Source organism: Phyllobates terribilis, unplaced genomic scaffold (genome assembly GCF_046119375.1).
Source record: "Phyllobates terribilis strain yellow unplaced genomic scaffold, ASM4611937v1 Scaffold_4__5_contigs__length_816908805, whole genome shotgun sequence".
NCBI lineage: Eukaryota > Metazoa > Chordata > Amphibia > Anura > Dendrobatidae > Phyllobates > Phyllobates terribilis.
Window position 1 is genome coordinate 676,678,531 of NW_027362764.1, and position 24,597 is coordinate 676,703,127.

At 51.6% G+C, this 24,597-nt stretch overlaps 2 non-coding genes and 11 pseudogenes across 2 annotated transcripts; all 13 read left to right on the forward strand.

Moving 5' to 3' along the window:
- The first annotated feature begins 893 nt into the window (after nt 1-893).
- Nucleotides 894-1,013, forward strand: LOC141270283 (5S ribosomal RNA; annotated as a pseudogene).
- A 933-nt stretch (nt 1,014-1,946) lies between these two features.
- Nucleotides 1,947-2,065, forward strand: LOC141269403 (5S ribosomal RNA; annotated as a pseudogene).
- Nucleotides 2,066-2,686: 621 nt separating this feature from the next.
- On the forward strand, nt 2,687-2,806 carry LOC141267909 (5S ribosomal RNA; annotated as a pseudogene).
- A 941-nt stretch (nt 2,807-3,747) lies between these two features.
- On the forward strand, nt 3,748-3,866 carry LOC141266260 (5S ribosomal RNA). The gene has a single exon (XR_012320311.1). It is a non-coding gene; the product is annotated as a 5S ribosomal RNA (ribosomal RNA).
- A 620-nt stretch (nt 3,867-4,486) lies between these two features.
- On the forward strand, nt 4,487-4,606 carry LOC141268003 (5S ribosomal RNA; annotated as a pseudogene).
- A 940-nt stretch (nt 4,607-5,546) lies between these two features.
- On the forward strand, nt 5,547-5,677 carry LOC141268890 (5S ribosomal RNA; annotated as a pseudogene).
- A 4,224-nt stretch (nt 5,678-9,901) lies between these two features.
- LOC141266366 (5S ribosomal RNA) lies at nt 9,902-10,020 on the forward strand. Its single transcript, XR_012320405.1, has one exon. It is a non-coding gene; the product is annotated as a 5S ribosomal RNA (ribosomal RNA).
- Nucleotides 10,021-10,641: 621 nt separating this feature from the next.
- On the forward strand, nt 10,642-10,761 carry LOC141269871 (5S ribosomal RNA; annotated as a pseudogene).
- Nucleotides 10,762-11,683: 922 nt separating this feature from the next.
- LOC141268679 (5S ribosomal RNA) lies at nt 11,684-11,802 on the forward strand (annotated as a pseudogene).
- A 2,960-nt stretch (nt 11,803-14,762) lies between these two features.
- On the forward strand, nt 14,763-14,882 carry LOC141269632 (5S ribosomal RNA; annotated as a pseudogene).
- Nucleotides 14,883-15,823: 941 nt separating this feature from the next.
- Nucleotides 15,824-15,942, forward strand: LOC141267388 (5S ribosomal RNA; annotated as a pseudogene).
- Nucleotides 15,943-22,608: 6,666 nt separating this feature from the next.
- LOC141269439 (5S ribosomal RNA) lies at nt 22,609-22,728 on the forward strand (annotated as a pseudogene).
- Nucleotides 22,729-23,669: 941 nt separating this feature from the next.
- LOC141270148 (5S ribosomal RNA) lies at nt 23,670-23,788 on the forward strand (annotated as a pseudogene).
- The last annotated feature ends 809 nt before the right edge of the window (nt 23,789-24,597 follow it).

Consider the following 24,597-nt stretch of genomic DNA (forward strand, 5'->3'; position numbering starts at 1 on the left):
GCTTCTCAGCATGAAGATTCTGTGTCTTGTGGGGTATGCAGAGCAAGAGAGCCCCCCCTTTCTGTACCATGGGCTTTTATAGCCAGTCGTATGGCACACCTGTTCTACATATTGTAGTGAACCAAAAATACACACACAAATAGCGCATGTCAACTAGACACGATGGCTGAGGCATAGAACTCAGAAAAATGATTATCGATTAACATTCCAAATGAATTTCCATAATTAACCATTTAACAGAGACCGCCTGGGAATGCCAGGTGCTGTAGGCTTTTGCTTTTTCCTTCCTTCCACCAGCAGGGGGCACTCTCTTCTGTGCCTTTTTTCCATTCCCTTTCACAAGTGCACACATTCATTCTCTTTTCTTTTTTTCATTTGCTTTCTCTCTTGCGCTATTTCATCTCTGCAAAATACCAGCATCCTTCTGATCACCGTGGGCCTCCAGCATTGTTGCTTCTTTACTTTTAATACTAGGCTCCTTTTAACCAGGACCAGCGTCTCCCGGGTGGCTGGAGGCAACCACCGGTAACCCTAAGCAGAAGACCTTTGCAGGCAACACGACCCTCCCCCCTGAAGAGCAGCTCAAAGTCACTGGCAACCATCTCACCCTCTTCCTTCATTCACCCCTGGACGTCTCGCTCCGCCCCCAAGTTACGGGTCCAGCTTGCTCTTTCTGTCACATTACTGCGATGAAGGGTTTAGCCAGCAGCAGACCCTGCGCCGAGACATTTTTGAAGACACCTGATGCGGCGGGTGAATCACTGCTAAACAAACCACACCTGTAGGGACAGCACAGCCTTTGCATGGACCCTTCGGAGCCCGCCCCGTCACGGCCAGATTGCTCGCCACCAAGCGATCCTGAGAAATGCTGGCCGGGCGATAGATCAAGCAGCGTCTACTGGCCATACCACCTTGGATACGCCCGATCTTGTCTGATCTCAAAAGCAAAGCAGGGCTGGGCTCAGACAGTATTTGGATAGGAGACCTCCTGGGAACACCAGGTGCTGTAAACCATTTTGATGACGTTTTGCCCTACTGCCCAGCTCGGCTAGCATGGAACGGCGACTTGCCGGACACCGACCTTAAGTAACTTAGATGATGGAAGCCCCAAGGCCTCTGAGCCAGTTGGCAGCTAAGTACGCTACCCCGCCACCTTCACGCACACCTGACACCGAGCTCCTTGCCACGGCTAGGAGTGCTTATTGACTCCGCAGCTCGTCGTGTGGAAATGATGGCGTTAAAAGCATCCGGGGCCGTGAAGGAGCCAGGCTTTCAGCAGGTGCCCAGGGAAGTTTTTGGATGCCGGCCGCCTAGCGAGGGCCAGCAGAAGTAACATGTTTCTCTGCATAGAAGCTTGTGTAACCAAGCCAGACGGCTGACAAAGAGCTAACCTCAGTGCAAAGAAGGCAAGGAAGGAATTGGGGAGGAAGGGGGTGATTCCTGCTAGGGACCTGAAATCATAAAACAGGCAGGAGAGTCTGACGCATGGTGACGGAGAGGTTGTAGGGGCAGATAGGGGGTGTCGTCACGTGCGAGCATGTGTGTATGCTGGCTTGTGTGTGAGAGTGCGCTTCCTAGGTGTGGCGCACTGCAGACAGTCAAAGGGATTGTTCCCTTTCATTAAAAGTTAATCCCCGGCTGCAGGCTATAAGAAAGCAACTAACCGCGCTCTACTCACCCTACCCGGGTCTTCCGTTGAGTCTCGCCTCTGCTCCCGGCCTGTGGCATTGGCCATGAAGCTGACGTTCCGTCGACAGTGCTACAGCTGATCAGTGAGCTCAGCGGCTCTGAGTGGGGCGTTGTGTCTACAAGACCTTTTAAGGAAGCCAGCAAAAAAATTGAAGAGAAGGGAAAGCACAAAAGGACCTGGTCTTGCTGAGCACTGGAAAGGGCAGCCGGCAGCCAGACTTCAAAGTAGAAAAGCAGCAAGTGAGAGGCTTGTCTCTGCCTATGGCCACACCACCCTGAACACGCCCAATCTTGTCTGATCTCAGAAGCTAAGCAGAGTTGGGCCTGGTTAGTACTTGGATTTGAGACTGCCTGGGAATACCAGGTGCTGTAGGCTTTTGCTTTTTCCTTCCTTCCACCAGCAGGGGGCACTCTCTTCTATGCCTTTTTTCCATTCCCGTTCACAAGTGCACACATTCATTCTCTTTTCTTTTTTTCATTTGCTTTCTCTCTTGCGCTATTTCATCTCTGCAAAATACCAGCATCCTTCTGATCACCGTGGGCCTCCAGCATTGTTGCTTATTTACTTTTAATACTAGGCTCCTTTTCACCAGGACCAGCGTCTCCCGGGTGGCTGGAGGCAACCACCGGTAACCCCAAGCAGAAGACCTTTGCAGGCAACACGACCCTCCCCCCTGAAGAGCAGCTCAAAGTCACTGGCAACCATCTCACCCTCTTCCTTCATTCACCCCTGGACGTCTCGCTCCGCCCCCAAGTTACGGGTCCAGCTTGTTCTTTCTGTCACATTACCGCGATGAAAGGTTTAGCCTGCAGGAGACCCTGCGCCGAGCCATTTTTGAAGACACCTGATGCGGCGGGTGAATCACTGCTAAACAAACCACACCTGTAGGGACGGCACAGCCTATGCATGTACCCTTCGGAGCCCGCCCCGTCACGGCCAGATTGCTCGCCACCAAGCGATCCTGAGAAAGGCTGGCCGGGCGATGGATCGAGCAGCGTCTACTGGCCATACCACCTTGGATGCGCCTGATTTCGTCTGATCTCGGAAGCAAAGCAGGGCTGGGCTCGAACAGTACTTGGATGGGATACCTCCTGGGAACACCGGGTGCTGTAGACCATTTTGATGACGTTTTGCCCTACTGCCCAGCTCGGCTAGCATGGAACGGCGCCTTGCCGGACACCGACCTTAAGTAACTTAGATGATGGAAGCCCCAAGGCCTCTGAGCCAGTTGGCAGCTAAGTACGCTACCCCGCCACCTTCACGCAGCCCTGACACCGAGCTCCTTGCCACGGCTAGGAGTGCTTATTGACTCCGCAGCTTGCCGTATGGAAATGATGGCGTTAAAAGCACCCGGGGCCGTGAAGGGGCCAGTCTTTCAGCAGGTGCCCAGGGAAGGATTTGGATGCCGGCCGCCTAGCGAGGGCCAGCAGAAGTAACATGTTTCTCTGCAAAGAAGCTTGTGTAACCAAGCCAGACGGCTGAAAAAGAGCTAACCTCAGTGCAAGGAAGGCAAGGAAGGTGCGGAAGGAATTGGGGAGGGGGGGGTGATTCCTGCTAGGGCTCTGAAATCATAAAACAGGCAGGAGAGTCTGACGCATGGTGACGGAGAGGTTGTAGGGGCAGATAGGGGGTGTTGTCACGTGCGAGCACGTGTGCATGCTGGCTTATGTGTGAGAGTGCGCTTCCTAGGTGTGGCGCACTGCAGACAGTCAAAGGGATTGTTCCGTTTCATTAAAAGTTAATCCCCGGCTGCAGGCTATTAGAAAGCAACTAACCGCGCTCTACTCACCCTACCCGGGTCTACCGGTGAGTCTCGCCTCTGCTCCCGGCCTGTGGCATTGGCCGCGAAGCTGATGTTCCGTCGACAGTGCTGCAGCCGATCAGTGAGCTCAGCGGCTCTGAGTGGGGCCTTCTGTCTACAAGACCTTTTAAGGAAGCCAGCAAAAAAATTGAAGAGAAGGGAAAGAACAAAAGGACCTGGTCTTGCTGAGCACTGGAAAGGGCAGCTGGCAGCCAGACTTCAAAGTAGAAAAGCAGCAAGTGAGAAGCTTGTCTCTGCCTACTGCCACACCACCCTGAACACGCTTGATCTCGTCTGATCTCAGAAGCTAAGCAGAGTTGGGCCTGGTTAGTACTTGGATGGGAGACCACCTGGGAATACCAGGTGCTGTAGGCTTTTGCTTGTTCCTTCCTTCCACCAGCAGGGGGCACTCTCTTCTATGCCTTTTTTCCATTCCCTTTCACAAGTGCACACATTCATTCTCTTTTCTTTTTTTCATTTGCTTCTCTCTTGCGCTATTTCATCTCTGCAAAATACCAGCATCCTTCTGATCACCGTGGGCCTCCAGCATTGTTGCTTATTTACTTTTAATACTAGGCTCCTTTTCACCAGGACCAGCGTCTCCCGGGTAGCTGGAGGCAACAACCGGTAACCCCAAGCAGAAGACCTTTGCAGGCAACACGACCCTCCCCCCTGAAGAGCAGCTCAAAGTCACTGGCAACCATCTCACCCTCTTCCTTCATTCACTCCTGGACGTCTCGCTCCGCCCCCAAGTTACGGGTCCAGCTTGCTCTTTCTGTCACATTACCGCGATGAAGGGTTTAGCCTGCAGGAAACCCTGCGCCGAGCCATTTTTGAGGACACCTGATGCGGCGGGTAAATCACTGCTAAACAAACCACACCTGTAGGGACGGCACAGCCTTTGCATGGACCCTTCGGAGCTCGCCCCGTCACGGCCAGATTGCTCGCCACCAAGCAGTCCTGAGAAAGGCTGGCCGGGCGATGGATCGAGCAGCGTCTACTGGCCATACCACCTTGGATGCGCCTGATCTCGTCTGATCTCGGAAGCAAAGCAGGGCTGGGCTCGAACAGTACTTGGATGGGATACCTCCTGGGAATACCAGCTGCTGTAGACCATTTTGATGACGTTTTGCCCTACTGCCCAGCTCGGCTAGCATGGAGCGGCGCCTTGCCGGACACCGACCTTAAGTAACTTAGATGATGGAAGCCCCAAGGCCTCTGAGCCAGTTGGCAGCTAAGTACGCTACCCCGCTGCCTTCACGCAGGCCTGACACCGAGCTCCTTTCCACGGCTAGGAGTGCTTATTGACTCCGCAGCTCGCCATGTGGAAATGATGGCGTTAAAAGCACCCGGGACGTGAAGGGGCCAGGCTTTCAGCAGGTGCCCAGGGAAGGTTTTGGATGCCGGCCGCCTAGCGAGGGCTGGCAGAAGTAACATGTTTCTCTGCAAAGAAGCTTGTGTAACCAAGCCAGACGGCTGCCAAAGAGCTAACCTCAGTGCAAGGAAGGCAAGGAAGGTGCGGAAGGAATTGGGGAGGGGGGGGTGATTCCTGCTAGGGCCCTGAAATCATAAAACAGGCAGGAGAGTCTGACGCATGGTGACGGAGAGGTTGTAGGGGCAGATACGGGGTGTTGTCACGTGCGAGCACGTGTGCATGCTGGCTTATGTGTGAGAGTGCGCTTCCTAGGTGTGGCGCGCTGCAGACAGTCAAAGGGATTGTTCCCTTTCATTAAAATTTAATCCCCGGCTGCAGGCTATTAGAATGCAACTAACCGCGCTCTACTCACCCTACCCGGGTCTACCGGTGAGTCTCGCCTCTGCTCCCGGCCTGTGGCATTGGTCGTGAAGCCGACGTTCCGTCGACAGCGCTGCAGCCGATCAGTGAGCTCAGCGGCTCTGAGTGGGGTCTTCTGTCTACAAGACCTTTTAAGGAAGCCAGCAAAAAAATTGAAGAGAAGGGAAAGCACAAAAGGATCTGGTCTTGCTGAGCACTGGAAAGGGCAGCCGGCAGCCAGACTTTAAAGTAGAAAAGCAGCAAGTGAGAGGCTTGTCTCTGCCTATGGCCACACCAACCTGAACATGCCCCTGAACATGCCCAATCTCGTCTGATCTCGGAAGCTAAGCAGATTTGGGCCTGGTTAGTACTTGGATGGGAGACCTTCTGGGAACACCGGGTGCTGTAGACCATTTTGATGACGTTTTGCCCTACTGCCCAGCTCGGCTAGCATGGAACGGCGCCTTGCCGGACACCGACCTTAATTAACACTAGAACTACTGATGGAGTCATTTTGACTCCTTTCGTTTTTTATTTCTCTTCTGTGACTACATTTTTCAGAATTCCGGCTTGAAACTCGGTGACTTTTCCTCAAATATGATGTGAAAAAAGATTTTTTGAGAATAAATAATTTTGGTGAAAAATTTGCGCGTTTTTTTCAAAATTTACCAGGAACTACTGAAGGGAGTCATTTTGACTCCCTACTATATTTTGAGGTCCTTTTGTCACTAAATGTTGCTATAAAGTTTTGTGCATAATTTTTTCACTCTGTCTTATTTACCCTGATGTTCATATAGATGTAGTTCAATTTACATGTCAACTTTTCACATTTTCCTTGTGTTTTACCTGCTTGTATTACTGTGTAATGCTGAACAAAATAACTTGTTTACTCTAGGCTCTTATCTTATGCTAATGAAGGGTGGTGTTTTTCTAAGGTCCTAGCAGGAGACAGTATTCTGGATAGTAACTTTACTTTCAGTTCAGCTGAAGAGACAAAGAGAACAGACGCAGACATACGAGCTCTGAAGACTCATACAGGTATGAATTGTTATGAAATAGTTTAGCTGTCTGTCAACTGATTCAGCCCACCTACTTTTGAACGTGGCAGAACAGTTATTATTTCTTTTAGTTTTCATTTCATTTCTATTTTTCAGCAGGGAACTATATAGAATTATGGAATTTGTGAGGAATATGGAGAGAAGACGTTTGATAAAGCCTCAGGATATTCTGGCTACTTTGCAATCCATACCGGAGGATGAATCGGAATCCGAATTGCAGGAACATGTATTTGATTCTGACAGTGATGAAGATTTCATTCCTCAGAACATATCAAGTGAATCTGAAGACTCAGAAGGAACAAATCCAGAAGGTAAGTAGTTATGTGTATTTATTTGTTCTTCCACACACTGAGTTAGGGCCTGTGCACACTAGCAGAATTCTGGCTGAATAGCCATCTGGATATTCTTGCCGCAATACAGGCCGTACCTGCCCGCTCATGCCTGAAGCTCCTCTCCGAACCCCGGGCTGGAGCCGCTGTCAGGGACAGAGCAGCGCTTGCTTACGCGCGAGCACGGCTCCGTCCCAGACAGCGGCTCCAGCCCGGGGTTCGGAGCGGAGCTTCAGGTATGAAACTCCGCTCTGTACCTGAGCGGGCAGGTACGGGCCGGATTGTGGTGAGAATATCCGGTCGGATATTCCGCCGCTAATCCAGCCAGTGTGCACGGACCCTTACAATACAAAAATTCTAAATATTCATCAACTTTTTTACAGATATTCCAAGCACATCAACTGGGGATCGGGCTCATGCAGTTATGTTGCCTCGTGACCATCCTCCTGGTCGTGGACAGAAAAAATCAGCAAAACGTCCCAGAAATGAAAGAACAACAGATAACGATGGCGGCGAAGGTAATGCAACAACAAACACCAGAGAAGGCGAATCTGAAGGAATACTAGTTTCAGCGGATGGTATTCAATGGAAACCTGTTGAAATTGGAGAACACTTGCCTGGTAGGCGTGACAGCCAAAATATTCTTCGAGAAGCACCTGGCCCTACAGGATACGCCAGAAGAAATATCATTATCGATAGTCCTTTGAGCGCATGGCGTTTATTTTTTGATTCATATATATTGACACATGTAAAGAACTGTACGCTTGCAGAAGCATGCAGGAACAATAATTTACAGTTTACTCTATCTGATGAGGAGCTAGATGCATTCATTGCGATATTCTATGCTCGTGGAATATCTGGCACGAACCGTCACTCGATTAGCAGTATTTGGTGTAATGACTGGGGAATACCGTTTTGCAAAGCGACAATGTCTAGGGACCGCTTTGTTGAAATTATGAGGTTTCTCAGATTTGATGAGAAATCTACTCGATCAGAGAGACTGCAAACGGACAAGTTTGCTCTATTTTCTACTGTGTGGGACAGGTTTATTGAAAATTGTATTGCGTGTTACAAACCTGGCCCATACATAACGGTGGATGAGCAACTTTTCCCAAGCAAAACTAGGTGTCCATTCACGCAGTACATGCCTTCCAAACCAGATAAATATGGCCACAAATATTGGCTAGCTGTTGATAAGAGGAGCAAATATCTGGCAAATGGCTTCCCTTATCTAGGCAAAGATGACACACGTCGTGCTGAGGACCGTTTAGCTGACCATGTGGTAATGAAGTTATTGGACCCGTTTTTGAAAAAAGGTCGCAATGTTACAACCGATAATTATTTTACTTCAGTAAAATTAGCTAAACAGCTAAAAAGCAAAGGAACAACCATCGTGGGAACACTGAACAAGATAAGGCGAGAAGTGCCTAAAGAAATAAAATCCATGAAAGAGGAATTGTACAACACTAAAGTGTTTAGAAATGAAGACAATTTTACACTTACAGTAGATCAAGGAAAGCCCAACAAAAATGTTGTCATTTTGAGTTCCGTCCATCCAGATGTTGTTGTTGCGTCTGATTCCGCTAAAAAAACTCCAGAAACGGTAAAGTTTTACAATGAAACAAAATATGGAGTAGATGTAGTGGATCAGATGGCACGAAAATATACCACACGAACATGCACAAGGAGATGGCCTGTTCATGCATTTGAAAATGCCTTAGACTTTGCGGGTATAAATGCATGGATAATATTCAAGGAGATTACCCACCAAAAAATGTCACGCAAGGCATTTTTGCAAACGCTTGTGAGAGAGTTGAGTGGTCCTTATGTCACAGATAGGGAAAAGGGTTCCACGTCCCAAGTTTCTACATGCTCAGAAGTGATGGCTCAAACAAAATTTTGCCAGATCAAAGAAAAGTGCAAGAAAAATAGATCTGTCGGAAATTGTAAGACTTGTGGTAAGTCTTTGTGTGGGCAATGTACTGCCATAAATCAAAGGCAATGCCTAAAATGCGAAACACCAAATGTTTAGAAGGTGAATTCTGCGCCATATTTTCATTTTTATGCTCCTCCACCTACATTTTCTCTGCTTTTTGTTCTTCAGTTGTTGTTTATATGTGTGCACTTGAATAAAAAAAAAATGTTTGAAAAACGTCTATTATAATTATTGTTATTTTCTGTAGAAAAATAAGAAAAGCAGAAAAAAAACAATCAAAAGCATTACTGTTGGATCTCACAATAATAATACATTACAAAAAATATAATTATTAATAAATAACCACAAATGAAACTCTAAAAATAAACGAAAACAAGCAAGGAGTCAAAATGACTACTTTCAGTAGTTCTAGGCGGGGTCACGAGTCCAGTAGTCCTAGTGTTAAGTAACTTAGATGATGGAAGCCCCAAGGCCTCTGAGCCAGTTGGCAGCTAAGTACGCTACCCCGCCGCCCTTCACGCAGGCCTGACACAGAGCTCCTTGCCACGGCTAGGAGTGCTTATTGACTCCGCAGATCGCCATGTGGAAATGATGGTGTTAAAAGCACCCGGGGCCGTGAAGGGGTCAGGCTTTCAGCAGGTGCCCAGGGAAGGTTTTGGATGCCGGCCGCCTAGCGAGGGCCAGCAGAAGTAACATGTTTCTCTGCAAAGAAGCTTGTGTAACCAAGCCAGACGGCTGACAAAGAGCTAACCTCAGTGCAAGGAAGGCAAGGAAGGCAAGGAAGGAATTGGTGAGGGGGGGGGATTCCTGCTAGGGCCCTGAAATCATAAAACAGGCAGGAGAGTCTGATGCATGGTGACGGAGAGGTTGTAGGGGCAGATAGGGGGTGTTGTCACGTGTGAGCACGTGTGCATGCTGGCTTGTGTGTGAGAGTGCGCTTCCTAGGTGTGGCGCGCTGCAGACAGTCAAAGAGATTGTTCCCTTTCATTAAAAGTTAATACCCGGCTGCAGGCTATTAGAAAGCAACTAACCGCGCTCTACTCAACCTACCCGGGTCTACCGGTGAGTCTCGCCTCTGCTCCCGGCCTGTGGCATTGGCCGTGAAGCTGACGTTCCGTCGACAGCGCTGCAGCCGATCAGTGAGCTCAGTGGCTCTGAGTGGGGCATCCTGTCTACAAGACCTTTTAAGGAAGCTAGCAAAAAAATTGAAGAGAAGGGAAAGCACAAAAGGACCTGGTCTTGCTGAACAATGGAAAGGGCATCTGGCAGCCAGACTTCAAAGTAGAAAAGCAGCAAGTGAGAGGTTCATCTCCGCCTACGGCCACACCACCCTGAACACGCCTGATCTCGTCTGATCTCAGAAGCTAAGCAGGGTTGGGCCTGGTTAGTACTTGGATGGGAGACCACCTGGGAATACCAGGTGCTGTAGGCTTTTTCTTTTTCCTTCCTTCCACCAGCAGGGGGCACTCTCTTCTATGCCTTTTTTCCATTCCCTTTCACAAGTGCACACATTCATTCTCTTTTCTTTTTTTCATTTGCTTTCTCTCTTGCGCTATTTTATCTCTGCAAAATACCAACATCCTTCTGATCAATGTGGGCCTCCAGCATTGTTGCTTCTTTACTTTTAATACTAGGCTCCTTTTCACCAGGACCAGCGTCTCCCGTGTGGCTGGAGGCAACAAACGGTAACCCCAAGCAGAACACCTTTGCAGGCAACATGACCCTCCCCCCTGAAGAGCAGCTCAAAGTCACTGGCAACCATCTCACCCTCTTCCTTCATTCACCCCTGGACGTCTCGCTCCGCCCCCAAGTTACAGGTCCAGCTTGCTCTTTCTGTCACATTACCGCGATGAAGGGTTTAGACTGCAGGAGACCCTGCGCCGAGACATTTTTGAAGACACCTGATGCGGCGGGTGAATCACTACTAAACAAACCACACCTGTAGGGACGGCACAGCCTTTGCATGGACCCTTCGGAGCCCGCCCCGTCACGGCCAGATTGCTCGCCATCAAGCGATCCTGAGAAAGGCTGGCCGGGCGATGGATCGAGCAGCGTCCACTGGCCATACCACCTTGGATACGCGTGATCTCCTCTGATCTTGGAAGCAAAGCAGGGCTGGGCTCGGACAGTACTTGGATGGGAGACCTCCTGGGAGCACCAGGTGCTATAGACCATTTTGATGACGTTTTGCCCTACTGCCCAGCTCGGCTAGCATGGAACGGCGCCTTGCCGGACACCGACCTTAAGTAACTTAGATGATGGAAGCCCCAAGGCCTCTGAGCCAGTTGGCAGCTAAGTACGCTACCACGCAGGCCTGACACCGAGCTCCTTGCCACGGCTAGGAGTGCCTATTGACACCGCAGCTCGCCGTGTGGAAATGATGGCGTTAAAAGCACCCGGGGCCGTGAAGGGGCCAGGCTTACAGCAGGTGCCCAGGGAAGGTTTTGGATGCTGGCCGCCTAGCGAGGGCCAGCAGAAGCAAGATGTTTCTCTGCAAAGAAGCTTGTGTAACCAAGGCAGACGGCTGACAAAGAGCTAACCTCAGTGCAAGGAAGGTGCGGAAGGAATTGGGGTGGGTGGGGGTGATTCTTGCTAGGGCCCTGAAATCATAAAACAGGCAGGAGGGTCTGACGCATGGTGACGTAGGGGTTGTAGGGGCAGATAGGGGGTGTTGTCACGTGCGAGCACGTGTGCATGCTGGCTTTTGTGTGAGAGTGCGCTTCCTAGGTGTGGCGCGCTGCAGACAGTCAAAGGGATTGTTCCCGTTCATTAAAAGTTAATCCCCAGCTGCAGGCTATTAGAAAGCAACTAACCGCGCTCTACTCACCCTACCCGGGTCTATCGGTGAGTCTCGCCTCTGCTCCCGGCCTGTGGCATTGGCCGTGAAGCTGACGTTCCGTCGACAGCGCTGCAGCCGATCAGTGAGCTCAGCGGCTCTGAGTGGGGCCTTCTGTCTACAAGAGATTTTAAGGACTCCAGCAAAAAAATTGAAGAGAAGGGAAAGCACAAAAAGACCTGGTCTTGCTGAGCACTGGAAAGGGCAGCCGGCAGCCAGACTTCAAAGTAGAAAAGCAGCAAGTGAGAGCCTTCTCTCTGCCTATGGCCACACCACCCTGAACACGCTCGATATCGTCTGATCTCGGAAGCTAAGCAGGGTTGGGCCTGGTTAAAACTTGGGTGGGAGACCGCCTGAGAATACCAGGTGCTGTAGGGTTTTGCTTTTTCCTTCCTTCCACCAGCAGGGGGCACTCTCTTCTATGCCTTTTTTCCATTCCCTTTCACAAGTGCACACATTCATTCTCTTTTCTTTTTTTCATTTGCTTTCTCTCTTGCGCTATTTCATCTCTGCAAAATACCAGCATCCTTCTGATTACCGTGGGCCTCCAGCATTGTTGCTTATTTACTTTTAATACTAGGCTCCTTTTCACCAGGACCAGCGTCTCCTGGGTGGCTGGAGGCAACAACCGGTAACCCCAAGCAGAAGATTTTTGCAGGCAACACGACCCTCCCCCCTGAAGAGCAGCTCAAAGTCACTGGCAACCATCTCACCCTCTTCCTTCATTCACCCCTGGACGTCTCGCTCCGCCCCCAAGTTACGGGTCCAGCTTGCTCTTTCTGTCACATTACCGTGATGAAGGGTTTAGCCTGCAGGAGATCCTGCGCCGAGACATTTTTGAAGACACCTGATGCGGCGGGTGAATCACTGCTAAACAAACCACACCTGTAGGGACGGCACAGACTTTGCATGGACCCTTCGTAGCCCGCCCCGTCACGGCCAGATTGCTCGCCACCAAGCGATCCTGAGAAAGGCTGGCTGGGCAATGAATCGAGCAACTTCTACTGGCCATACCACCCTGAACACGCCTGATCTCATCTGATCTCAGAAGCTAAGCAGCGTCGGGCCTGGTTAGTACTTGGATGGGAGACTGTAAAATAATACTCTTATTTTTTTCTACTGAGGACTTCTCAAAGTATCAATATCACGATATTCTTATAAAAAAATGTATCTATTTATTCTTGGATTGTCCTTTAAAAAGAATCAGATTGCAGCAGGTACATACAATAATTAGTTATAAAGTAATTGTCCATTTGTCCATAATTAGCTTAATTGTTGAGATTCACCCATCTTTCATAGAATCATAGAATTATAGAATGGTAGAGTTGGAAGGGACCTCCTGGGTCATCTGGTCCAACCCCCTGCTCAAAGCAGGATTCACTAAATCATCTCAGACAGATGTCTGTCCAGCCTCTGTTTGAAGACGTCCATTGAAGGGGAACTCACCACCTCTCGTGGCAGCCTGTTCCACTCATTGATCACCCTAACTGTCAAAAAGTTTTTTCTAATATCTAATCTGTGTCTCCTCCCATTTAGTTTCATCCCATTGCTTCTAGTCTTTCCTTGTGCAAATGAGAATAAAGATGATCCTTCTACAATGTGACAGCCCTTGACATATTTGTAGACAGCTATTAAGTCTCCTCTCAGTCTTCTTTTTTGCAAGCTAAACATTCCCAAATCCTGCAACCGTTCCTCATAGGACATGGTTTGCAGACCAGTCACCATTCTGGTCGCTCTTCTCTGAACTTGCTCCAGTTTGTCTATGTCTTTTTTAAAATGTGGTGCCCAAAACTGTACACAGTATTCCAGATGAGGTCTGACCAAAGAGGAGTAAAGACCGATAATGACTTCACGTGATCTAGACTGTATGATTCTGTTAATACATCCCAGAATTGTATTTGCCTTTTTTGCTGCTGCATCACACTGTTGACTCATGTTCAGTCTATGATCTATTAGTATACCTAAGTCTTTTTCACATGTACTGTTGCTTAGCTCTATTCCTCCCATTCTGTATATGCTTTTTTCATTTTTATTGCCCAGATGTAGTACTTTTCATTTTTCCCTGTTAAAAACCATTCTGTTGGTTGCTGCCCACTGCTCCAGTTTATTTAGGTCTTTTTGAATCCTCTCTCTTCTCTAGTATTAGCTATCCCTCCTAGCTTTGTGTCATCAGCAAATTTAATCAGTTTACCCTCAATTCCTTCATCTAAATCATTGATAAAGATGTTGAACAATACAGGTCCCAGGACAGAGCCCTGTGGTACCCCACTTGAGACATTCATCCAGCTGGATGTGAAGCCATTTACAACCACCCTTTGAGTCCGATCACTAAGCCAGCTATGAATCCACCTAACAGTTGCCTGGTCCATTGCATACTTGGTTTCCTTGGATCCTGGCTGGTAAATCATGTCTTTGTCCAGCATGTGTCCAGGCCTACATGTCATCTGCTTCTCAGCATGAAGATTCTGTGTCTTGTGGGGTGGGCAGAGCAAGAGAGCCCCCCCTTTCTGTACCATGGGCTTTAATAGCCAGTCGTATGGACACCTGTTCTACATACGGTAGTGAACCAAAAATACACACACAAATAGCGCATGTCAACTAGACACGATGGCTGAGGCATAGAACTCAGAAAAATGATTATCGATTAACATTCCAAATGAATTTCCATAATTAACCATTTAACAGAGACCTCCTGGGAATGCCAGGTGCTGTAGGCTTTTGCTTTTTCCTTCCTTCCACCGGCAGGGGGCACTCTCTTCTATGCCTTTTTTCCATTCCCTTTCACAAGTGCACACATTCATTCTCTTTTCTTTTTTTCATTTGCTTTCTCTCTTGCGCTATTTAATCTCTGCAAAATACCAGCATCCTTCTGATCACCATGGGCCTCCAGCATTGTTGCTTCTTTACTTTTAATACTAGGCTCCTTTTCACCAGGACCAGCGTCTCCCACGTGGCTGGAGGCAACCACCGGTAACCCCAAGCAGAAGACCTTTGCAGGCAACATGACCCTCCCCCCTGAAGAGCAGCTCAAAGTCACTGGCAACCATCTCACCCTCTTCCATCATTCACCCCTAGACGTCTCGCTCCGTCCCCAAGTTACGGGTCCAGCTTGCTCTTTCTGTCACATTACCGCGATGAAGGGTTTAGCCTGCAGGAGACCCTGCGCCGAGACATTTTTGAAGACACCTGATGCGGCGGGTGAATCACTGCTAAACAAACCACACCTGTAGGGACGGCACAGCCTTTGCATGAACCCTTCGGAGCCCGCCATGCCACGGCCAGATTACTCGCCACCAAGCGATCCTGAGAAAGGCTGGCCGGGCGATGGATCAAACAGCGTCTACTGGCCCTACCACCTTGGATACGCCTGATCTTGTCTGATCTCGGAAACAGAGCAGGGCTGGGCTTGGACAGTACTTGGATGGGAGACCTCCTGGGAACACCAGGTGCTGTAGACCATTTTGATGACGTTTTGCCCTACTGCCCAGCTCGGCTAGCATGGAACGGTGCCTTGCCGGACACCGACCTTAAGTAACTTAGATGATGGAAGCCCCAAGGCCTCTGAGCCAGTTGGCAGCTAAGTACGCTACCCTGCCGCCTTCACGCAGGCCTGACACCGAGCTCCTTGCCACGGCTAGGAGTGCTTATTGACTCCGCAGCTCGCCGTGTGGAAATGATGGCGTTAAAAGCACCCGGTGCCGTGAAGGGGCCAGGCTTTCAGCAATTGCCCAGGGAAGGCTTTGGATGCCGGCCGCCTAGCAAGGGCCAGCAGAAGTAACATGTTTCTCTGCAAAGAAGCTTGTGTAACCAAGCCAGACGGCTGATAAAGAGCTAACCTGAGTGCAAGGAAGGCAAGGAAGATGTGGAAGGAATTGGGGAGGGGGGGGTGATTCCTGCTAAGGCCCTGAAATCATAAAACAGGCAGGAGAGTCTGACGCATGGTGACGGAGAGGTTGTAGGGGCAGATAGGGGATGTTGTCACGTGCGAGCACGTGTGCATGCTGGCTTGTGTGTGAGAGTGCGCTTCCTAGGTGTGGCGCGCTGCAGACAGTCAAAGGGATTGTTCCCTTTCATTAAAAGTTAATCCCCGGCTGCAGGCTATTAGAAAGCAACTAACCGCGCTCTACTCACCCTACCCAGGTCTACCAGTGAGTCTCGCCTCTGCTCCCGGCCTGTGGCATTGGCCGTGAAGCTGACGTTCCGTCGACAGCGCTGCAGCCGATCAGTGAGCTCAGCGGCTCTGAGTGGGGCATTCTGTCTACAAGACCTTTTAAGGAAGCCAGCAAAAAAATTGAAGAGAAGGGAAAGCACAAAAGGACCTGGTCTTGCTGAACAATGGAAAGGGAAGCCGGCAGCCAGACGTCAAAGTAGAAAAGCAGCAAGTGAGAGGTTTGTCTCTGTCTACGGCCACACCACCCTGAACACACTTGCTCTCATCTGATTTCAGAAGCTAAGCAGGGTTGGGCATGGTTAGTACGTGGATGGGTGACCACTTGGGAATACCAGGTGCTGTAGGCTTTTGCTTTTTCCTTCCTTCCACCAGCAGGGGGCACTCTCTTCTATGCCTTTTTTCCATTCCCTTTCACAAGTGCACACATTCATTCTCTTTTCTTTTTTTCATTTGCTTTCTCTCTTGCACTATTTCATCTCTGCAAAATACCAGCATCCTTCTGATCACCATGGGCCTCCAGCATTGTTGCTTCTTTACTTTTAATACTAGGCTCCTTTTCACCAGGACCAGTGTCTCCCGCGTGGCTGGAGGCAACCACCGGAAACCCCAAGCAGAAGACCTTTGCAGGCAACACGACCCTCCCCCCTGAAGAGCAGCTCAAAGTCACTGGCAACCATCTCACCCTCTTTCTTCATTCACCCCTGGACGTCTCGCTCCGCCCCCAAGTTACGGGTCCAGCTTGCTCTTTCTGTCACATTACCGCGATGAAGGGTTTAGCCTGCAGCAGACCCTGCGCCGAGACATTTTTGAAGACACCTGATGTGGCGGTTAATCACTGCTAAACAAACCACACCTGTAGGGATGGCACAGACTTTGCATGGACCCTTCGGAGCCCGCCCCGTCACGGCCAGATTGCTCGCTTTTTTGCACACGCCCGGACTGACTGGCGTGTGCGGGAGTAGTGGTTCCACTGGACCATGAACCGGAGAGTGCCTGGAGGGGCGTGACTAAGTATCTGGCCGATCCGACCAAGGTGGCACGACGGCATACGACGCCAGTGCACCAAGGAGAAACCGGGCAGAGGTACCAGGTGCTACTCCAGGTCAAACTCCGGACACGGGGTTTGACCCACACAGGGATTACTGGAACAGGCAGGTTAGGCTGGCACAGACTGGTGGATATAAGCGAACACGGCAGGTATGCAGATGGGTGGATACAGGCGAGTATGCAGGCGGGGAGGTACTGGCCGAAAGGACGGGCTGGAGCACAGAGAGGAAAAGACCCAGTACAGACTGGGTCACAGAAACAGAACCGCAGATGCGGTAGCCAAACACAGCAGAGAGGGAATGCCCGAAGCGGCGGGCAAGACTAGAGCAGGACGGGACTGCCGGAGCAGCGAGCGCAAGCAGAGCAGGACAGGACTGCCGGAGCAGCGAGCAGATGCAGAGCAGGACGGGACTGCCGGAGCAGCGAGCAGAAGCAGAGCAGGACAGGACTGCCGGAGCAGCGAGCAGATGCAGAGCAGAAACCGAAGGAGCGGCAAGCAAGGCAAGAGCAGAGTGGAAACCGCAAGAGCGGCAAGCTAAGCAGGAACAGAGCGGAAACCGCAGAGCGGTAAACAAGGCAGGAGCAGAGCGGAAACCGCAGAGCGGTAAACAAGGCAGGAGCAGAGCGGAAACCGCAGAGCGGCTAAGTAGGCAGGAGCAGAGCGGAAACCACAGAGCGGCAAACAAGGCAGGAGCAGAGCAGAAACCGCAGAGCGGCAAACAAGGCAGGAGCAGAGCAGAAACCGCAGGAGCGGCAAGCAAGGCAAGAGCAGGGCAGAAGCCGCAAGAGAGGCAAGCTAAGCAGGAGCAGAGCGGAATCCGCAGAGCGGTAAACAAGGCAGGAGCAGAGCGGAAACCGCAGAGCGGTAAACAAGGCAGGAGCAGAGCGGAGACCGCAGAGCGGTAAACAAGGCAGGAGCAGAGCGGAAACCGGTGAGCGGTAAACAAGGCAGGAGCAGAGCGGAAACCGCAGAGCGGCAAACAAAGCAGAGCAGGGGGGACAGGGCTCTGTTCACACGGAACAGACAGGAAGAGAAAGGCAGAGCCATATACCCACAGGGTACTTGCAGTGAAGTAGCGAGTGGACCACAAACTCACAAACGGGAGTACAGAGACAACAAGCAGGAGTTAGGTACGAGTTCAGACTCTGCAGAAAAAGGAAGGGAACGGACATAGAGGCAAAACAGGTAAAGGATAGGAGAGAATTCAGACTGGAACTGAGTGTACGGAGGAGACCGACACTGCAGCGGGATACAGGAGCGGGTCTGGGAATACGGCCCCCAGAGAGGCGGGACGAACAGGCAAGGAGCGTGTTCAGACAGGACAGACAAGATACAGGAGCGGGTCTAGGTAATCGGCCCCTAGAAGGCGGGAGGAACAGGCTAGGAGAGTGTTCAGACAGGACTGGAAATACAGCCTCCATGAGAGGCAGCAGGCAAGAGTACACAGACAGGACTCAGTTCAGACACGGGAACTGATACCGCAAGGCAGGAGACATAGACAGGACTCAGTTCAGACACGGGAACTGATACCGCAAGGCAGGAGACAAAGACAGGACTCAGTTCAGACACGGGAACTGACACCGCAAGGCTGGAGACATAGACAGGACTCAGTTCAGACACGGGAACTGATACCGCAAGGCAGGAGACAAAGAACGGGACCTGGCACCTTCAGAGTGCAAGCACACACTGAATGAAACACTATGCTCAGACAGGGATAGATGGGAGTAGCTGAGCTATATACCAGGTGACAGACAGCAATAGGCTGAGGACGCACAAGGGGTGTGACCCACAGCAGGTACAAAAAGCAGGAAGTGATCGGGCGCCGCCCTTAAGCAGCAGAAACAGACACAAACAGACAGCATGGAGGGAAGCCAGAGAGACATTCTGGACAGGAGATCAAGTGCGCGCTCTTGCACAGTGGGAGATGGACCACTATGCAAGGACGCCGCCAGTTATGTTACAGTACCCCCCCCCCTTACGACCCCTCTTCTTCAGGCCTGCCAGAATCTCCCGCAGGGAATTTGAGGGCCAATTCTTCCCTTCAAAGAGATCACTTCCACTGTCCACCGGAAAAACTGGTCTCCTCTGGGTAGCTAGGATGCTACCTCCCATCCAGCCACCCTTAGCAACAGACGAAATGGGTGGAGTACCAGGGACAGCACACAAGGAAGTCTCACTCCACATACTTTCAGGTGGCATCCCAGAGGGTACAGAAGACAACTGGAAGTCCTCCACCGGTTTGGAGGGGGACAGAGACTTGGGGGTAATCTCTGCTTCGAGGTACATCTTGTCAAGCTCACAGGAAGAAACAGACGGGTTATCAGGTACAGGATGAGGAAAAGTCACTGCCTCTTTGTTATCTGGTGGTACCCCGGAGTATTCAGGAAACAACTGGAGGTCCTCCGCCGGGTCAGAAGAGTGCAGAGGCTCAGAGAAAACATCTGCTTCAGAGTACACAAGGTCGGACTCACTGGACGAAGCAGGCGAGGTATCGGGTACCGAGTATAGGAAAGTCTCTGTCCATTCACCACCAGGTGGCACCCCGAAGGGTTCTGGAGACAACCGGCGGTCCTCCGCCTGGTCAGAGGGGTGTAGAGACTCACGGGTAACCTCTGCTTCAGAGTACACTAGGTCGGACTCACTGGACGAAGCAAGCGAGGTATCAGATCCAGGATATAGGAAAGTCTCTGTCCATTCACCACCAGGTGGCACCCCGAATGGTTCTGGAGACAACTGGAGGTCCTCCGCCTGGTCAGAGGGGTGTAGAGACTCATGGTTAACCTCTGCTTCGGAGTACACTAGGTTGGACTCACTGGACGAAGCGAGCGAGGCATCAGGTACAGAGTATAGGAGAGTCTCTGTCCTTTCGCTACCAGGAAGCACCCCGAAGGGTTCAGGAGACAACTGGAGGTCCTCCACCTGGTCGGAGGGGTGTAGAGACTCGGGGGTAACTACCACTTTGGGGTACCCATTGTCAGGCTCACAGGACGAAGCGTACAAAGTATCGAGTACCGGGTGTAGAGAAGTCTCTCTCCATTTGACATCGAGTGGTATCCCGGAGGATTCAGGAGGCAACAGGGGGTCCTCCACCAGGTAGTAGAGGTGCACAGACTCTGAGGTAACCACAGCTTTGGAGCATCCTTGGACATGCACACCGGTTAAAGTGGGTGAAGCATCTGATGCCGGGTGCAGGAAGCTCTCCTGTGTGGAGTCTGGATGGGCAGAAGTCTCTTCGGGCAGGAGAACTGGTGCACTACCCACGCACATTACCCGTTGGGGCTTCTCCGGGATACAGGGAGATGAAGCTTCAGTAGGGACTTCAAGGTTGGGGTCAGGAGGTCTGAGGGAGGACAGACCCTGGCGTGACGGCTTGCCTCTACGTCTAGCACGTCTGGACTGCCTCTTGAGGTTGGGAGAAGTATTCTGGAAAGCGTAGTCACCCTGTGAGGATTCTGGGTGGGCAGTAGTCTCATTGGGCTGGAGGACTATTGCGCTACCCACACACATTACCCGTCGGGGCTGCTCCGGGATATTGGGAAGTGAAGCTTCAGCAGGGGCTTCAGGGTTAGGGTCCTCGAAGACCACACGAAAGGCCACCAGGAAGGCCTGCAGGTCAAGGACCACAGGATCCCATGCTTCCCATAGGGGGGTGACCCATTTCAAGGCATCACCCGCTAGGTAGTCAATCATAAAGGCCACTTTAGCCCAATCGGAAGGAAAATAGAGAGGGTAGGCCTTAAAGTGTAGCATGCATTGCTCCACAAATGCACGACACTGTCTTGGTTCCCCATAGTAACGTGGCGGATCCGCAGGAACGAAAGCTGATAGATCCATCTGGACGGTGCGTAATTCGCCTGGAACTCAGCTAAGGGAAAAAAAAATGTATCTATTTATTTTTAATGCATGTATTCACTAGAAAACGTCTCAGAGAGCGAAGGCCGTGGGGCTCAACGGGAACCATGGCCTGAGCATGCTGTTATGCACACGCCCGGACTGACTGGCGTGTGCGGGAGTAGTGGTTCCACTGGACCATTAACCGGAGAGTGCCTGGAGGGGCGTGACTAAGTATCTGGCTGATCCGACCAAGGTGGCACGACGGCATACGACACCAGTGCACCAAGGAGAAACCGGGCAGAGGGACCAGGTGCTACTCCAGGTCAAACTCCGGACACGGGGGTTGACCCACACAGGGATTACTGGAACAGGCAGGTTAGGCTGGCACAGACTGGTGTATATAAGCGAACACGGCAGGTATGCAGACGGGTGGATACAGGCGAGTATTTAGGCGGGGAGGTACTGGCCGAAAGGACGGGCTGGAGCACAGAGAGGACAAGACCCAGTACAGACTGGGTCACAGAAACAGAACCGCAGATGCGGTAGCCAAACACAGCAGAGAGGGAATGCCCGAAGCGGTGGGCAAGAGCAGAGCAGGACGGGACTGCCAGAGCAGCGAGCGCAAGCAGAGCAGGACAGGACTGCCGGAGCAGCGAGCAGATGCAGAGCAGGACGGGACTGCCGGAGCAGCGAGCAGAAGCAGAGCAGGACAGGACTGCCGGAGCAGCGAGCAGATGCAGAGCAGAAACCGCAGGAGCGGCAAGCAAGGCAAGAGCAGAGTGGAAACCGCAAGAGCGGCAAGCTAAGCAGGAGCAGAGCGGAAACCGCAGAGCGGTAAACAAGGCAGGAGCAGAGGGAAACCGCAGAGCGGTAAACAAGGCAGGAGCAGAGCGGAAAGCGCAGAGCGGTAAACAAGGCAGGAGCAGAGCGGAAACCGCAGAGCGGCTAAGTATGCAGGAGCAGAGCGGAAACCGCAGAGCGGTAGACAAGGCAGGAGCAGAGCGGAAACCGCAGAGCGGTAAACAAGGAATTAGCAGAGCGGAAACCGCAGAGCGGTAAACAAGGCAGGAGCAGAGCGGAAACCGCAGAGCGGCAAACAAAGCAGAGCAGGGGGGACAGGGCTCTGTTCACACGGAACAGACAGGAAGAGAAAGGCAGAGCCAGATACCCACAGGGTACTTGCAGTGAAGTAGTGAGTGGACCACAAACTCACAAAAGGGAGTACAGAGACAACAAGCAGGAGTTAGGTACGAGTTCAGACTCTGCAGAAAAAGGAAGGGAACGGACATAGAGGCAAAACAGGTAAAGGATAGGAGAGAGTTCAGACTGGAACTGAGTGTACGGAGGAGACCGACACTGCAGCGGGATACAGGAGCGGGTCTGGGAATACGGCCCCCAGAGAGGCGGGACGAACAGGCAAGGAGCGTGTTCAGACAGGACAGACAAGATACAGGAGCGGGTCTAGGTAATCGGCCCCTAGAAGGCGGGAGGAACAGGCTAGGAGCGTGTTCAGACAGGACTGGAAATACAGCCTCCAGGAGAGGCAGCAGGCAAGAGTACACAGACAGGACTCAGTTCAGACACGGGAACTGATACCGCAAGGCAGGAGACATAGACAGGACTCAGTTCAGACACGGGAACTGATACCGCAAGGCAGGAGACAAAGACAGGACTCAGTTCAGACACGGGAACTGATACCGCAAGGCAGGAGACATTGACAGGACTCAGTTCAGACACGGGAACTGATACCGCAAGGCAGGAGACAAAGAACGGGACCTGGCACCTTCAGAGTGCAAGCACACACTGAATGAAACACTATGCTCAGGCAGGGATAGATGGGAGCAGCTGAGATATATACCAGGTGACAGACAGCAATAGGCTGAGGACGCACAAGGGGTGTGACCCACAGCAGGTACAAAAAGCAGGAAGTGATCGGGCGCCGCCCTTAAGCAGCAGAAACAGACACAAACAGACAGCATGGAGGGAAGCCAGAGAGACATTCTGGACAGGAGATCAAGTGCGCGCTCTTGCACAGTGGGAGATGGACCACTATGCAAGGATGCCGCCAGGTATGTTACACTCGCCGCCAAGCGATCCTGAGAAAGGCTGGCCGGGCGATGGATCAAGCATCGTCTACTGGCAATACCACCTTGGATACGCCCATTCTCGTCTGATCTCGGAAGCAAAGCAGGGCTGGGCTCAGACAGTACTTGGATGGGAGACCTCCTGGGAACACCGGGTGCTGTAGACCATTTTGATAACGTTTTGCCCTACTGCCCAGCTCGGCTAGCATGGAACGGCGCCTTGCCGGACACCGACCTTAAGTAACTTAGATGATGGAAGCCCCAAGGCCTCTGAGCCAGTTGGCAGCTAAGTACGCTACCCCGCCGCCTTCACGCAGGCCTGACACCGAGCTCCTTGTCACGGCTAGGAGTGCTTATTGACTCCGCAGCTCGCCGTGTGGAAATGATGGCATTAAAAGCACCCGGGGCCGTGAAGGGGCCAGGCTTTCAGCTGGTGCCCAGGGAAGGTTTTGGATGCCGGCCGCCTAGCGAGGGCCAGCAGAAGTAACATGTATCTCTGCAAAGAAGCTTGTGTAACCAAGCCAGACGGCTGACAAAGAGCTAACCTCAGTGCAAGGAAGGTGCAGAAGGTGCGGAAGGAATTGGGGAGGGGGGGGTGATTCCTGATAGGGCCCTGAAATCATAAAACAGGCAGGAGAGTCTGACGCATGGTGACGGAGAGGTTGTAGGGGTAGATAGGGGGTGTTGTCACGTGCGAGCACGTGTGCATGCTGGCTTGTGTGTGAGCGTGCGCTTCCTAGGTGTGGCGCGCTGCAGACAGTCAAAGGGATTGTTCACTTTCAATAAAAGTTAATCCCCGGCTGCAGGCTATTAGAAAGCAACTAAGCGCGCTCTACTCACCCTACCCGAGTCTACCGTTGAGTCTCGCCTCTGTTCCCGGCCTGTGGCATTGGCCGTGAAGCTGACGTTCCGTCGACAGCGCTGCAGCCGATCAGTGAGCTCAGCGGCTCTGAGTGGGGCGTTCTGTCTACAAGACCTTTTAAGGAAGCCAGCAAAAAAATTGAAGAGAAGGGAAAGCACAAAAGGACCTGGTCTTGCTGAGCACTGGAAAGGGCAGCCGGCAGCCAGACGTCAAAGTAGAAAAGCAGCAAGAGTGAGAACTGTCTCTGCCTACGTCCGCACTGCCCTGAACACGCCTGATCTCATCTGATCTTGGAAGCTAAAAAGGGTTGGGCCTGGTTAGTACTTGGATTTGAGACCGCCTGGGAATACCAGGTGCTATAGGCTTTTGCTTTTTCCTTCCTTCCACCAGCAGGGGGCACTCTCTTCTATGACTTTTTTCCATTCCCTTTCACAAGTGCACACATTCATTCTCTTTTCTTTTTTTCATTTGCTTTCTCTCTTGCGCTAATTCATCTCTGCAAAATACCAGCATCCTTCTGATCACCGTGGGCCTCCAGCATTGTTGCTTATTTACTTTTAATACTAGGCTCCTTTTCACCAGGACCAGCGTCTCCCGAGTGGCTGGAGGCAACAACCGGTAACCCCAAGCAGAAGACTTTTGCAGGCAACACGACCCTCCCCCATGAAGAGCAGCTCAAAGTCACTGGCAACCATCTCACCCTCTTCCTTCATTCACCATGGACGTCTCGCTCCGCCACCAAGTTACGGGTCCAGCTTGCTCTTTCTGTCACATTACCGCGATGAAGGGTTTAGCCTGCAGGAGACCCTGCGCTGAGACATTTTTGAAGACACCTGATGCGGCGGGTGAATCACTGCTAAACAAACCACACCTGTCGGGACGGCACAGACTTTGCATGGACCCTTCGGAGCCCGCACCGTCACCGTCACGGCCAGATTGCTCGCCATCAAGCGATCCTGAGAAAGGCTGGCCGGGCAATGGATCGAGCAGCGTCTACTGGCCATACCACCTTGAATATGCCCGATCTTTTAAGCAAAGCAGGGCTGGGCTTGGACAGTACTTTGATGGGAGACCTCCTGGGAACATCAGGTGCTGTAGACCATTTTGATGACGTTTTGCCCTACTGCCCAGCTCGGCTAGCATGGATCGGCGCCTTGCCGGACACTGACCTTAA